Source organism: Sciurus carolinensis, chromosome 2 (assembly GCF_902686445.1).
Source record: "Sciurus carolinensis chromosome 2, mSciCar1.2, whole genome shotgun sequence".
In the NCBI taxonomy this organism is placed as follows: domain Eukaryota; kingdom Metazoa; phylum Chordata; class Mammalia; order Rodentia; family Sciuridae; genus Sciurus; species Sciurus carolinensis.
This window is the reverse complement of record NC_062214.1, coordinates 83,376,964-83,391,967: the sequence shown is the minus strand read 5'-3', so window position 1 is coordinate 83,391,967 and position 15,004 is coordinate 83,376,964. Positions and strand designations below refer to the sequence as shown.

Here is a 15,004-nt window from a genome sequence, read left to right as displayed (position 1 = left end):
GATACTAACTTGATTCATACACCTGGTTGATTTTCAGAAACTATGGTGACAAAGAATCCCAATTTGTAAACAGTGGGTGGAGGAGGAAGCTGGAAAGGTTGATTTCTCCATGTTTATATGTTAATATATATTTGTATGTTAATATTTGGCAGTATTGGGGATTGAACCCAGAGCTTTGTCTGTGCTAAGCAAGCATTCCCAGCCCTTTATATTCTCGATTCTGGAATATTTTGATGAAAATTAGGTATATTTTCAAGGTTGTTTTTTAGATAACTTCTATTAGGAATTTTAAGGATTTTTGTTTAAATATTTGTACCATTTACTTAAATATTTGTATCTGTTTATCTGCTACACGATAGCAGCTAACAGCAGTTCCTGGCTGTTGCTGCTTTTTTTTTTTTAACGCTAGTTAAAATGAAAGAGCAATAGTATTTTTGTATTAAATTCTAAAACTGAATTACAAATAAGATTTCAGAACTTTAGCTAGGATTAGGGATGTAGTGCGATGGTAGAGTGCTTGCCTAGCATGTGAAAAATCTTAGGTGGGTCCCCAGGATTGCAGACAAAAAACAAACAAAAAATGTAAGCTGTACAGTATAAAATATTAAAAAAAAAAAAAAAAGGAAAGAAAATGGAAGGCTTATAAGGTTAAGTGTTAGGTTGCTTATATCATTCTAGTATTAACTGTAAAGTGAGGTACTATAGAGATAACTGAGTGATGCAGATATTGGTGTAATTTTCTTTTGCTCTGTTATTCTTCTGAAAGAAGATTCTGTGGCTTTCCTGGATAGGTTAATGTGCTTCTCAAGGCTTCTCAAATGAGGAGGTCTAGAGTGAAATCAAAATGATTGTAAACCTTAAGATCTTAAATATTCACAGCCTAAATTTTGAGTCAGAAGGCTGATGCTGATGGTAGTTAATACTGTAATAAAGTCCAAATAGTATGTTGAAGAAATCTAGTCTACTATTTCTTGAGTGTGGAAATGTTATTTTGAAGTGAAGTTTCATGGTATATCCCAGGAATGGTATTTTGAATCAAGTGTTGGAACAAGGTGTTTTAAAATGGCTTTTTTCTGGTCTTGGAAACCTTTTTGGTGGTTAACTTTTTGCTTTATATTTGGTACTTAGTACCTTCTGAACATATTTTTGGTTATTTCATGGTACACTGAAAAGATCATGAACCTCTTTTTAAAAAAAATCTTTTTATGATATAGTAATATTAAAATAAATACTAGTCATGATCTGTAATTTCTTGAAAATTGTCAGACCTAGCAGTCCCAGTTCAGATAAATTCATAAACATCTAGGTTCTAATCCTGGCACTGCCTGTGTTAACATAACAAATATAACTTCTGATCTGGGTTGGTGATACATGCCTGTAATTCCAATAGTATGGGAGATTAAGACAGGAGGATTTCAAATTCAGTGCCAGCCTTGGAAACTGAGAACCTGTCTCAAAATAAACTTAGAAAGGGGTTTGGAACTGGGCTCAGTTGCATGCAGCTCTGGAGGCTGAGGCAGGAGGATCACAAATTCTAAGCCAGCCTCAGCAAAAGTGAGGTGCTAAGCAACTAAGTGAGACCCTGTCTCTAAATAAAATGCAAAATAGGACTGGGGATGTGGCTCAGTGGTTGAGTGCCCCTGAGTTCAATCCCCTTTACCCCTACCCTGCCAAAAAAATGGTGGTGGTGGTGGGGTGTGTGTGTGGGGGGGTGTTGAGTAATGTGACTCAGTGGTAAAGCACCATTCCCCAGAACTGGGGACATAATGTAACTCTGTTTTTCACTTTTTTCTCTTCAAAAATACTTGTTGAGCTGGGTGTGGTGATGCATGCCTATAATCCCAACTATTTGGGAGGCTGAGGCAGGAGGATTACAAGTTTGAGACCAGTTTCAGCAATTTAGCAAGGCCCTAAGCAACTTAGAGAGACCCTGTCTCAAAAATAAAAAGGACTGGGGATGTGACCCAGTAGCTGAACACCCCTGGGTTCAATCCCCAGTATCAAAAGGAAAAAGAAAGAAAAAAAAAAAAAGAAAAGGATGTATGTTGGTGGTAACTTAAAACAAATTGGTTAACCTGTGTCTTTGAGAAGAAGTAAGAGGGTGAAGATGACTAGATCTAAATTGATGACTCAGAGTGATTTGATTTTTTAAAAGAGTGCTTTCTTATGTCAGTAAACTTATGTCTGAAACTGAACTGTTTTGTTTTAGAAGAAAAATATCATATTTTTTGCTTATTCTCACTTCTTACTCTAATTCCACTTTTATTAGTTAAGTGGCTATTTTTTCTTCAATAGTATACTGTGGATTTGACAGTTTTATAGTATTTTCTAATATGACCATATCAGTTTATCATTTTCCCTGTTTTTGAGCCTTTAGTTCATTCTGTATTGTATCTCTCATTTCCTTCTCTTACAGTTTATAAATAAAACTGCATGTTTTCCAAAAAAAGTTGTTTATACCAACAGTGTGTGTGAACTCGCATTTTTCTCTACACCCTTGCTATTAAGACTATTCAGTGGGGTGGGATTGTAGAGCACTTGCTTATTAGCACATGCGAGGCATTGGGTTCAATTCTCAGCATCACATAAAAATAAATAAATAAAATAAAGGCATGTGACCATCTACAACTAAAAAAATTTAAAACAACTAAAAAAATTAAAGAAAAGAATATTCAAATTTTATTCTGATAAAATATTACTTGGTAATTTTAATTTATGAAATATCTTTTCTAGCCTATGAAATATCTTTTCTAGCCTTTGCATCTACATTTTCTCCTCTTTTTTTGATATTGAGTATTGAACCTAGAGGTGCTCTATATAACAATCCTTTTTACTTTTTGTTTTTGAGACAGGATTTCATTGAATTGCCAAGGGCTTTGTTTAGTTGCTAGACTGGCCTCAAACTTGGTGATCCTCCTGCTTTAGCCTCTGGAGTTGTAGCAATAATAGGTGTGGGCCCAGCTTTTTCTGCCTTTCTTAATGTATCAGTTACTGTAGCTCTTTAATCTGTTCTTTGAGAGGGAAAAAAAGGGAATACATGCATGTAGCAACAAATGAAAAAGGTTACAGTTTCTAATAATTACATTATAGCCTTTCTGTAGCTCCCTATTCCATTGGCTTTTGACATTCTCTTTCTTTCTCCTTTTGACATTTTTCTTTTTCCTCTTTGGAAATCCCTCTTCAGCTGGTCACGGTGGTGCATACCTGTAATCCCAGTGACTGGGGAGGCTGAGGCTGGAAGATCAAGAGTTCAAAGCCAGCCTCAGCAATTTAGCAAGGCCCTAAGCAATTTAGCATGACCCTGTCTCTAAATAAAAAAACATAATAAAGGACTGGAGATATGGGGCTTAGTGGCTGAGTGACCCTGAGTTCAGTCCCCAGTACCCCCCCCCCCAAAAAAAATCCCTTTTCATACTAAGTATACTCTTATAAAAATCCTTATCTTGTGATCATATCATCATTAATTTGCTTATAGTTTGATTCTTTAAATGACACCATTGAAGGTTTATAAATATTCAGGAATATTCCAAATAGTGTATTATAATCAAATTATAGTATTGCTGGGCTTTGCACATGCTAGGGAAGTGCCCAGCCACTGAGCCACACCTCTGGCTTTTTTTTATTTTTAATAGACTTAATGTCAAATGCTCGAGACCTTCAGAAGAAAAGTGCTTTGCTATGGAGATTGTTTCAATTTATTTATACTCCTTAGAGCCCTCCATTCTGCTCTTTAAATCAGTGTGGCCTTCACTCATAACCTCTTAGCTTTTAATCATGTACTTTGTGTTATTGTTCTATGATTCTTAGATCGTTTTCTTGATTCAATTTCACTTTACTTGACTACATTCTTAATTTAACCCCAAAAATCTTTTCTTAGGATGTGAACTAATTGTGGCCATGATAATGTGCTTACTTTTCCTTCAGATTTGATTGTGAGATTGGTTAGATGGGAAACTGTAGATTGGAATCTTTTTGAAAAACATTGCCTTTTATATTCACTGTTGCTAATAAGATTGATAACAGACCGGTTCTTCTTTGACTTTCTTCTTTGACCGAGGTCTTTTTATCTGTTTTGAAGATATGTGTAAGTGTAGATCTTTTTGTTCATTGTTTGGGGTCTTTAGTGGGCTCATTCAATGGAAAGATTTGTGTCCTTTTGAAGCTTTTTGAAATTATGTTACTGCTTCAGTAATTTCCTTCCCTCTTTCCTCCTGTAATTCCTTTTAGATGAATATTTAAAACAAAGGTAGTGGTTTAGCTAAAAATGATGGTAAAATTATGCAAGAAAGGTTAGGGAGAGGATGGCACATGTAGCAGTGTCAGTCCTTCAGGTGGCAGAGATAATATCTAAAATGAAAAATTAATAACTGTGAGATGAGCATTTTATTTAGGAAGGAAACAAATACTAGAAGAAACGAGGCAGAATTTAAAATGGTTACCTCAGAAGATTGGAACTCAGTAGCATCTGAAATATGACAATGAATAAACTTTGTCTACTGTAAATATGTTTAATAAAATAATTTATAGCAATAATTTAGTCCAGTCCCCGGCAGTATACATTTAATGATCTTATTCTTTAAAATCCTCTCAGCAAATATATGTAGATGTGTTTTTTTTTTTTTTTTTTTTTTTTTTTTGGTCATTATTTGTTTTTATTTGTACCAGGGATTGAACCCAGGGGTGCTTAACCACAGAGCCCATGCCCAGCCCTTTTTATATTTTATTTAGAGATAGGGCCTCACTAAGTTGCTTAGGGCCTTGCTAAGTTGCTGAGGCTGGCCTCAATTGTATCCTCCTGACTTAGCCTCCCAAGTTACAGGATTATAGGTGTGCACCACTACACCTGGTTTATGATTTTTTTTTAAAGAATTTTTCTTGAAAACAGTTTGTGAGAGACAAACTCCCACATTCTTTTGAAATAAAATAGTATTTTTTTTTTAATTTTTTTTGGTACTGGGGATTGAATCTAGGGCCTTACACATAATGATCAAGGACTCTGCAACTGACTTGAGCTGTGTATCTCTAGCCCTTTTTATTTTGATCTGGGTCTCACTAAGTTGCCTAGGCTGTCTTGGACTTTCAGTCCTCCTGCCTCAGCCTCCCAAATAGCTGAGATTATAGGCATGTACCACTATGGAACCATAATTTTTAAATAATCTCACATGTTTTTCTTGTACAAAATTTTATGTACTGTATACACATCCATATAATATTGAATAAGTAAGAAATAGTGAATCATCAGTCAGATTTCTACCATTTATCCATGGTGTTTTGAATTGCTATGATGGGAAGGGAAGGACAATAGAAAAAGGAAAAGGTTTGAGAGCACTGGTTCAGATACTGTTAAAATTTGTTATTTAGAAGTAATTGTGGGCTGGGGGTGAAGGTCAGTGGTATAGCACATGCTTAGCAAGCATGGGGCCCTGGATTGTCTGCAGTATCAGAAAAACAAGTAGTTGGGATTTTTGTGTAGGGATTTCTTTTTTTCCCCTTCCTTTGCAGAACAGGGGATTGAACCCAGGCCCTTTCCCATGCTAGGCAAGCATTTTACCACTACATCTTTCTATTTTGTTTCTGAGATAGGGTCTTGTTGTGTTGCCTAGGCTTGCCTTGAAGTTGTAGTCCCTGTGCCTCAACATCACAAGTAACTGGGATTACTGGGTGGGCCACCTCACCTGGTTTCCTTTTTAAAATTTTTCTTAAGATGATTTGCCTCCAGAGAAAGAGGTAGCTGCATACCATACTTAAAATATTCAGTTCATATTACAGAACTAATTTTTATGTACCCAATTCTATATAGTTTGAAAATGACTACTGTTGTGGTAGGTGAAGTGCAGTATCTGAGAATTTGGTAACAAAACGTTTTACAGTTGCACTGTAACCAACTCCCAGAACTTAACTTACAATTGGTAGCCTACCAATTTGTGCTTCTCTAACTTAACTATGTATACAGATCACCTCAGGAACTTGCTCTGGTTGAAATGAAGTCAGTAAATATGAGTCGGGACCTCAAATTCTGCATTTCTAACATACTTCCAGGTAATTGCAATTGTGTGAGCCACATTCTATAGTACCTTCAAGGCCTGTACTATGTAGTTATTATATAGGTAATATCATAAATTTTATTTATTTTAAAAACCTCCTTCCTTCATCTGATCCTCAGAAATGATAACTGCCAATGACAGCTTTAATATATATCTTTCTAAACTTTTTCCCTGATGTTTATCTGATTTTCAGAAAACTGTAATGCTATATACTGAGGTGTGGCTTGCTTTTTCCAATTAGTGGTATCTGAAGGATGTCCTCCTACATCTCTGTATATGGATCTGTTTTTTTTTTTTTTTTTTTTAAATGGCTATACAGTTAAATACAAATGGAGTATAGACAGTCTTTTGGAAAAATTTGTAAATGGGAAAATATTTTAATAAATAATGTAGAAGTGAAAATTCTTACTTTATATTTCTGCACTAATGTATTTCTGTTGGGTATGTTTCCAGAATTTCTAGTTCCTAGTTTATGTGCATTTAAAATTTTGATCATTTCTGCCAAACTACCCTCACAAAAGATTTACTAAAGTTGCCCTCTCACTAACACATTTTGACTTTTCCTCACACCTTTGTCACTGTACATTATCAGTGTCATGGTTTTAAAACATTCATTGTATTAAAAAGGTAGAATATTTTGTCTTTTTCAGCCAGTTGAATTCTGTGAGTTTGAATTGCTTGTCTTATATGGTTCATGTATTTTGCTTATTTTCCTTTTGCTATAGATGTTACAAATATTTCTTAGTGTATAGGTGATTGACTGTGGACATTCTAATATTGTTTAAGAAGGCTTTACAGAACAGCATCCTTTAATTTTTCAACTTTCAGCAGCTCTTGAGGTTGTAGATAAACAAGGTGGGACTGGGCACAGTGGCTCATGCCTGTAATCCCAGCAGTTTGGGAGACTGAGGAAGAAAATCACAAGTTTAAGACCAGCCTCAGTAATTTAGGGAGACCCTGTCTCAAAACAAAAAATAAAAAGGTTTGGGAGTGTAGTTCAGTGGGAAAGGCCCCCCCCCCCCCCCCCCCCCCCAGTTTTCCTCACTACCTTAAATAAACATATTAGGTAGAAACAATATAGAATCATGAATCCATTCTTACATAGAAAATTCCTAAGACTGAGTGAAGCCTGTAGCTTATTTAATTCTATTTCAGATCCAATGTTGAGATAAATAAAAAGCTAGGTTTTGGAGAATGTTTATTAATTGGGGTAAAATTTTGGTAGCCTGTCAGACTACTATTTTTGTTATCTAATATTTATATTTATTAAGCTTTCTCCTAAAACAAGGTGGTCTAGTGAAGAGAAAATAAAAATAAAAATGATTGTATTCCACCCTACTAAATTTAGAAATGTCATTCAACAACTTGGTTGTGATTCTGCCTGGAGACTCACATTTTTTTTTTCTTGTCTCCCCCCCCCCCCCTTTTTTTGGCAGTTCTGGGGATCAAACCCAGGACTTCATGCATACTAGGCAAGCACTCTACCATATGTCACACTCTTGTTTGAAGGACCTTTCTGTATACATACGTGTATCTAGAATTGGAGTTTTCTTCTTTGACTGCTTATTAGAATTGCGTGGAAGTATTTTTAAAAATGGTAATATCCAGTTGTGCTCCCTCCCCATTCTGTTGTATTTGACTTGGAGTGTGGCTTGTACTCAAGGGGTGTGTGTGTGTGTGTGTGCGCGCGCGTGAAGCTCCCCAGATAATTTCATGTGTTATTAAAATTGAGAATCACTTGATCAAAGAATAGAGGATGATGGTACATTTGATGTTAAAGCTCTAGCTGGGACAGTTGGCATATTTAGACTCATGAATAAACACTTCAGAAATGCAAAAATAGAACTATGAGTTACTTTCAAAACAAACACAGCCTTTATAAACCATACAGGGTAATTTTCCTTATATTACTAACTGCTACACTCCTGTGTTCATTTGGGAGTTCTACAAATTACTTTTTTCAGAGCCCTTATAGTGGGGAATTCTTTAAAGCATAGTTGCCAGTTATGACTACATTAGTATCACTTGTGGGAATTTTACATATTATAAACTTGGGGGTGAAAATATCCATATTTGTAGCCTACCCCAACAGTTGGATAAGAATTGCTAGGGGCAAGACCCAGGTACTCATATTTTTAAAAAGTTCTCCAGGAAATTCTAGTATGTAGTCAGAAGTTGGGAGAAGTACACTCATTTAGGGCTTATAACTAGATATGGGATTTTAGGTTGCATTATTGTCCTGAAAGTTAAGTGTACTGCTGTTATTATTTTTATTAGTTTTTTAATTATAACAATTTTTGCTCAAACTTTGGTTGTGTGTGTGTGTGTTGTACTGGAGATTTAATCCAGGGCCTTGTGTATGTTAGGCAGGTGTTCTCCCACTGAACTACTTCTCAGCCCTTTTTAAAAATTTTATTTTGAAGCAAAGGTTTCCCTTAATTGCCCAGGCTGAACTCAGTCCCATTGGCGCTCAGTTTCCCAAGTAGCTGGGATTACAGGTGTATGCCACCCTGCCCAGCTTTAAAGTTTTTTTTCTTGTTTTGGGGGGTGGGGGGTGGGGACTGTGGTGGTGGTGGTGGTGGTGTTGGTAATTGAACCTAAGTGCTATGTTCTACCACTGAATTACATTTCCAGCACTTTTAGTTTTTATTTTGAGACAGGGTAGTCCTTGTTTCAAGGATCCTCTTGCCTCAGTCTTCCAAATGCTGGAATTACAGAAGTTTCTGAGATTATAAGCATGTCCTACAACACCTGGCTTAAAAGTGATTTGGTTTGGTTTGTTTCTTTCTTTTAAAAATAGTAAGCATCACAAGAACTTTTATTTCAGCCAAGAGGTGAAATTGACCTTCCACTAAATTAATTTTCAGTTTTCTGTCATACATGTGAATTTTTTTCCTTTGACCACTTAGGGGGTGGTGCTATAAACATAAACATTTAAAAATTTTCCCCTAATAGTCCTAATCTATTTGATTTTGGGCCAAGTCCCTTAAGCTCTAACCTCCTCTATAAAATGAATAATGCCTACTGTACATGAAGTATTGATCTGAGGATTAAACATAATTGTAATGTAATATGGGGGGGTTGGTTAGTTTGTTTTGGTTTGGGTTTTTTTGGTTCTGAGGATTAAACCCATAGGCACTCTACTACTGAGCTACATTTCCAGCCCTATTCATTTTTCATTTTGAGACAGAATCTCACTAAGTTGCTGAGACCGGTCTCAAATTTGAGATAATCCTGCCTCAGCCTCCTGAATTGTTGGGATTGTGGGGTACTGCACCCAGTAAAGTGTTTTTAGCATTGTGCCTGACACTAAATAATTTTGTTCTGTTTTTCCTGTTCATTTTCCTTTGACACTCATATTTCTTTTTAAAAGAACTCTGCTGTAGGTTCTTCTGTGCAGGTTGGATTACTTTTATAATTAATTTTTTAAATTTATATTTTATATTACATACAATAAAATGTGCACTTTGGATATACAATTCTGAGTTGACAAATTCCTGGAATTGTGTAAGCCACCAGCACAGTGTTTATAAAACTGCCCCGCCTCAAGCCCATTCTCTCCTTCTTTCTCATTTATTCAGTGAAACCCTCTCCTACCCTCCATTTCCTGACAGCCGATGGATCTATACTTCATCCCTTTAATTATTGCCTTTTCCACTGTATCATATTAATGGAATCATACAAATACATTTTTCTTTTTGTTATTGTGGTGCTGGGGATCCAACCTAGGATCCTCATGCATGCACTCTACCACTGAGTTACATCTCAAGCCCAAAAACCCATTTATAATTTGCATTTTTATTTTCTGTTAGATTTTAAGATATTAAAAATATAGATTCTGAATACAAGTTCTTTGTCACACATGTGATTTGCAAATGTTTTTTCCCCACTCTGGTGTATTTATTTTTATTTCGAGTTGTAGATGGACTTTGTTTGTTTGTTTGTTTGATGCTGAGGATTGAACCCGATGCCTTACATGTGCTAGGCAAGCAGTGAACCACTAAACCACAGCCCCAACCCCTCTGTGGTGTATTTTTGTATTCTCTTAGTAGTGTCCTTTTACTTTTGATTAATTCCAGTTTATCAGTGTTCTCTTAAGGATTATGCTTTGGATGTTGTATCTAATAACTGTTTGCCTAGCCCAAAGTCACAAAGATTTTCTCTAGAAGTTTTGTAGTCTGATTTCGTTTATGGATTTTGTATAAAAAGTGAGCTATAGTTTAAGTAGGTTTTTTAAAAATGTCAGTGTCTTAATTATTGCAGTTTTGCTTTTTGGAAAGACTGATTTCACCATTGAATTGTATTATTATTATTTTAAAAATTTTTTTTAGATTTGATAGACCTTTATTTTATTTATTTATTTATATGTGGTGCTGAGGATCGAACCCAGTGCCTCACATGTGTTAGGCAAGTGCTCTACCACTGAGCCATAACCCCAGCTCAGAATTGTTTTATTATTTTATATAATGTAATTTGCCACCTATTTTCTGGTCTCTCTTCATTTAATCTGTGTAATCAACCTTTTGCCAATACTGTAGGTTTTTTTTGGGGGGGGTGCAGTACTGGGGATTGATCCCAGGGTTGCCCTTTTTTGTATTTTATTTAGAGACACGGTTTTGCTGAATTACTGAGTGCCTTGCTAAGTTGCTGAGGCTGTCTTTGAACTTGCAATCCTCCTGCCTCAGCCTCCTGAGTCACTGAGGTTATAGGCGTGGGCCACTGCGCCCCCAGCAATACTGTAGTTTCTTTTTTCTTTTTTTTTTTTAAATGGCTCAGTGCTTTTATTAAGCAGCAGAGGTGCACATTTTGGGGGGAGAAAATGGCAGTGGACTGCAACAAGGGTCTGAGTTTTATAGGGTTCTGCAGAACCAGGTCATGGTTTTGGTGGGACAGGAGGGCAGTTCTGGGGCCTATTGTACTGGGGTCAGGTGGGGTCAGGTGCAAGTTCTTTTGTGTTCTCCCCCTTTCCCTTCCTGCCTTCCCTCCAGCTGAGGCTTGGGCTTCTAAGCGACAAAAGCTCCAATTTACCATAGCCATCTTCCTGTACTCTGGGAAGGCAGGTGGGGGAACAGCAGCAGAGATGGGAATGCCCTGGGCCTTTTCTCCATGTCCTTCAGAGGCTGTCTTGGGTTGCCGGGGGACCTGGCCCTGGGGTGGTGGGCAGGTGGTGTGGAAGTCCCTTAAAGGAGGTGGGGGGGCATGGGCTCTGGGTTGACTGGTTTGCATAGGGAAGGTGCTGACAGGGGTGTCCTTTACTATCTAGCAATTGGCAGCCCTGGGAGGGATGGTTGCTCCAGGGTCACCAAGGCCCCAGGTGTCACAGCCACCAAAATGCTGAAAATAAAAAAGGCACAAGTAGAAGCCAGGGGCTGGGTGTGCAGAGATGGTAAGAGGAGTCTGAGAGGACCTGGGCGAGCCACCAACAATGTCCCTGCAGGGGGAAAGAACAGCAGGCAGATGAGGGACAAGTGATGTGGCTTGGAGCTGCTGATGTCCCTAGTTTTGTTCAGTTTCCTTGTCTATGGTGGACAAGTGCTCACTGAGACCACCACAAATTGGACCTGGTGTGTGGGACGTGCCAATACATATCAAACAACCTTCATAGGTGCTGATCTGTTCCAGAGCCTCCGCATGCGAGTGTTCTGGGGGACATCTGGGAAGGGAACAAGTGCTTGGGCTTGGCTAGGCAGAGGCACTTCACGTCTCCAAGTCAGAGAGGGTTTGTCATCTTCTCTCAATACTGTAGTTTTGAAAGAGAAATAAGGTAATGTTCATTTCAAAATTTGACTGTTCTGGTTTACTTGCTATTCCTTATAAATTTTAGAATCGCTTTGATAACTACCAAAAAGAAAACTAATTGGGATTTTGATTGTTGCTGAGTGAAATCTATAGGTCAAGTTTGAAGAATTAACTTTTCATTGTTTTCTTTCAGTCTACAAAGGGTTCTTTTTACCTCCTCCTTGTTTCTGATGGTTGCAGCGAATCCTTGGTATTATTTGACCTGAAGATGCATCATTCTGACCTCTGCCCCTGTCTTTTCATGGTTTTCTTTCTTGGTCTTCTCAATATCTGTCTCTTGTTATAATTCTTTTTTATTTTTATTTTTATAGATGGACACAATACCTTTATTTAATTAATTTATTTATATATGATGCTGAGGATTGAACACAGTGCCTCCCACGTGCTAGGCAAGGGCTCTACAACTGAGTCACAACTCCAACCCTGTCTTGTAATTCTTAAGCTATGTTCCACATATGAACAGCTGCAGTAATCTGGACATGGTTCAAACACAGAATGAGGTTTACTTCTCCATCTCTCTCTATGTTCTCAGAGATTTCCTCTAAACTCTTCAATTCCTACAAGTCTTCCCTAGTCAGAAGCCTGGAGTTCTTTCAGTTTTAATCTCCTGCCCATTATGCCTTGGGGTGAAAGAACAAGGGGGGGTGGATAAAAAAAGATGGGGAGGACAACCCTCCTATTCTCTTCTTGCCCCACCAGTGGCCTATTTTCAGATTTCCTCAGAGTGATTAATTTTTTGTAATGATTTTATGTAGCTACTTCACAGATTAGGGGTGCTCAGGAGAGAGGAGGGGGAAAAACCAAGAGAGAGAGAAATTCTGTAGGAGTTCTTAACTAATTCTCTGGCCCAAAAGATGCACTTCTCTGTTTTTACTGATCACATACATCTTTTATGCCGTTTACCTAATTGGCCCAATCTTGAGTACCATTTTTATTAGTGGTTCTTCACTGCTTCCGTAACCCCCATTCTGCCTGCTATTTATTGAGTTCTTTGTTAGTTGCTGTACACAATTTTCAGTTTAATCAATGGGAGATAGAAACTGCAGTGGGCTGAATATTTCATCATGACTAGAATCAAAAGGCAGATTGATTTGATTTGTTTTCAAATAAATGAACATTGCAGTAATTTTTCTTTGTCTGCCGTATTGCTTGTTTTCCATTACCCACTGTTGACATGGTTTGAAAATATTAAATGGGAAATTCCAGAAATAAACAATTCATAACTTTTTTTGGGGGGGGGGACCAGGGATTGAACCGAGAGATGCTTAACCACTGAGACACATTTTTATTTTGAGACAGGATGTCACTGAGTTGCTTAGGGCCTTGCTAAGTTGCTGAGGCTGACTTTGAATATGTGATCCTCCTGCCTCAGCCTCCCTAACTGCTGGGATTATAGGCATACGCCACCGTGCCGGCCTAACAACTCATAAGTTTTAAGTGGTGGACTGTTTTTGGTTTTAAGATGAAATCTGAACTCTTCACTCAAGATGTGAACCATCCCTTTGTCTGGTGTGTCTACCTTACCTATACTCTGCTTGGTTAATTATTTAGTAGCCTTTTCAGTTATCAGATCAAGTGTTGAGGTATCACAATATCAGGTATCCACTGGGGGTCTTGGAATGTGAGTCCTGTGGATAGTGGGGGGGGCTACTATATAAATATGCAACTTTTATGTGACTAAATGTGCCCATTTAAGGATATAGTTTTGAGTTTTGAGAAATGCATACCCTCGTATAACCACTGTCACATTTAAGACAGAGTATTATTAGTGTTTCAGAAAAATTTTCATTTCCCTCCTTGCATTTGCTACCTTCTTCTTACCCTTACTGTACTGTTCCGTTTCCTGGATTACCTTTTGGTGAAGGATGTACAGGATATAATACATATGCCTTGTAGTTATACAAGATCTTTAGTATTTCTTCAGGTTCTACATGGGATGGTGGAAGAAATATTAGATTCAGATTGTTCTACTTCAGAATTCACAACTAGTTTGCTTAACCAGTTGCATGAGATTAATTTTTGTAAGCTTTAGTGCTTAGTTTAGAAAGGGAGTCAGTCATTTACCTTAGAGTGCTTTGAGAATTAAATGAGGTGCATAAATTACTGTGTACAGGGCCTAAGTGTACAATAAACACATGGTAAACATAATTTCTTATCACCTTTCCTTATGTGCAGTGCACATAAATGATAGCCACTGATACAGGGACTATATAGAAAAATTGTTTAGTGCATAGATCAGGCACTGAGCACACCCAAGAGGGCTCTTCCCCAAATCTGTTAAATTAGAATATAAGGATAGAACTTAGGAATTTAGCACTTGGCGTAGGGATTTTTGGTAAATTAATAACGAACTGGAACCAGTGATTGATTCTGGAACTCAAGACACAGAAGAGGCACACTAGCAACAAGTCATTCTCTTTCCTATTTCTTTTTTTGTCTTTGAAGCTGAGACTCTTGACAGTTCCTAAAACATTTTTGCCCAAGCCCACTCTGTAGTGGAGAAGAGCGTAGTGTGTTGGATGCCATATTAAAGTCAAGTGTTTCTAGTAAATACCATTAGACTTAGTTCTCTGAATTGATTCCATACAAATAAACATATTATAATAGGATTAGTTGTTAGGTTTCTTCCACATCTTAACATTGTAGATGAGGGTGTTTTTCTGGAGTTCTGTGTTAAAGAAGTATTGTTAGGGTGTCTGCATCTGAGAAGTAAGAAGCAACTAGGTAAATTAGCAAAATGTGCCTGGGTGGTTCGAACAGTATCTGCATCCTTAGCTTTTTTGTGAGACTTTGAATGTGTGAAACTTTTCTTTGATAGATGGCAATGTTGGCAACAGTTTATATCTCTTTCGTGATAGTTTTATACAAGATTACTTTAAGATATAGTTAACTAATACTTTGGTCTAACTACAGAGAAATAAAAATTGTAGTCCACAGAGATCACTTTTTTGTTTGGGGTGGTAATACTATAAATCACACTTGGAACCCTTGATTATGCTTGGAGAGTGCTCTGCTTTTTCTTTCTTTTTAATATATATTTTTACTTGTAGGTGGACCCAGTACCTTTATTTTTTTATTTTTATGGGATGCTGAGGATCGAACCCAGGACCTCACACATACTAGGCGAGCACACTACCACTGAACTACAACCCCAGCCCCCT

General features: G+C 37.3%; 1 protein-coding gene across 1 annotated transcript in view; it reads left to right on the top strand.

Annotated features, from left to right (window-relative positions):
* Arih1 (ariadne RBR E3 ubiquitin protein ligase 1) overlaps nucleotides 1-15,004 on the top strand; it is a 109,425-nt gene that overhangs the window by 25,824 nt on the left and 68,597 nt on the right. The gene's annotated exons all lie outside the window — the stretch shown is intronic.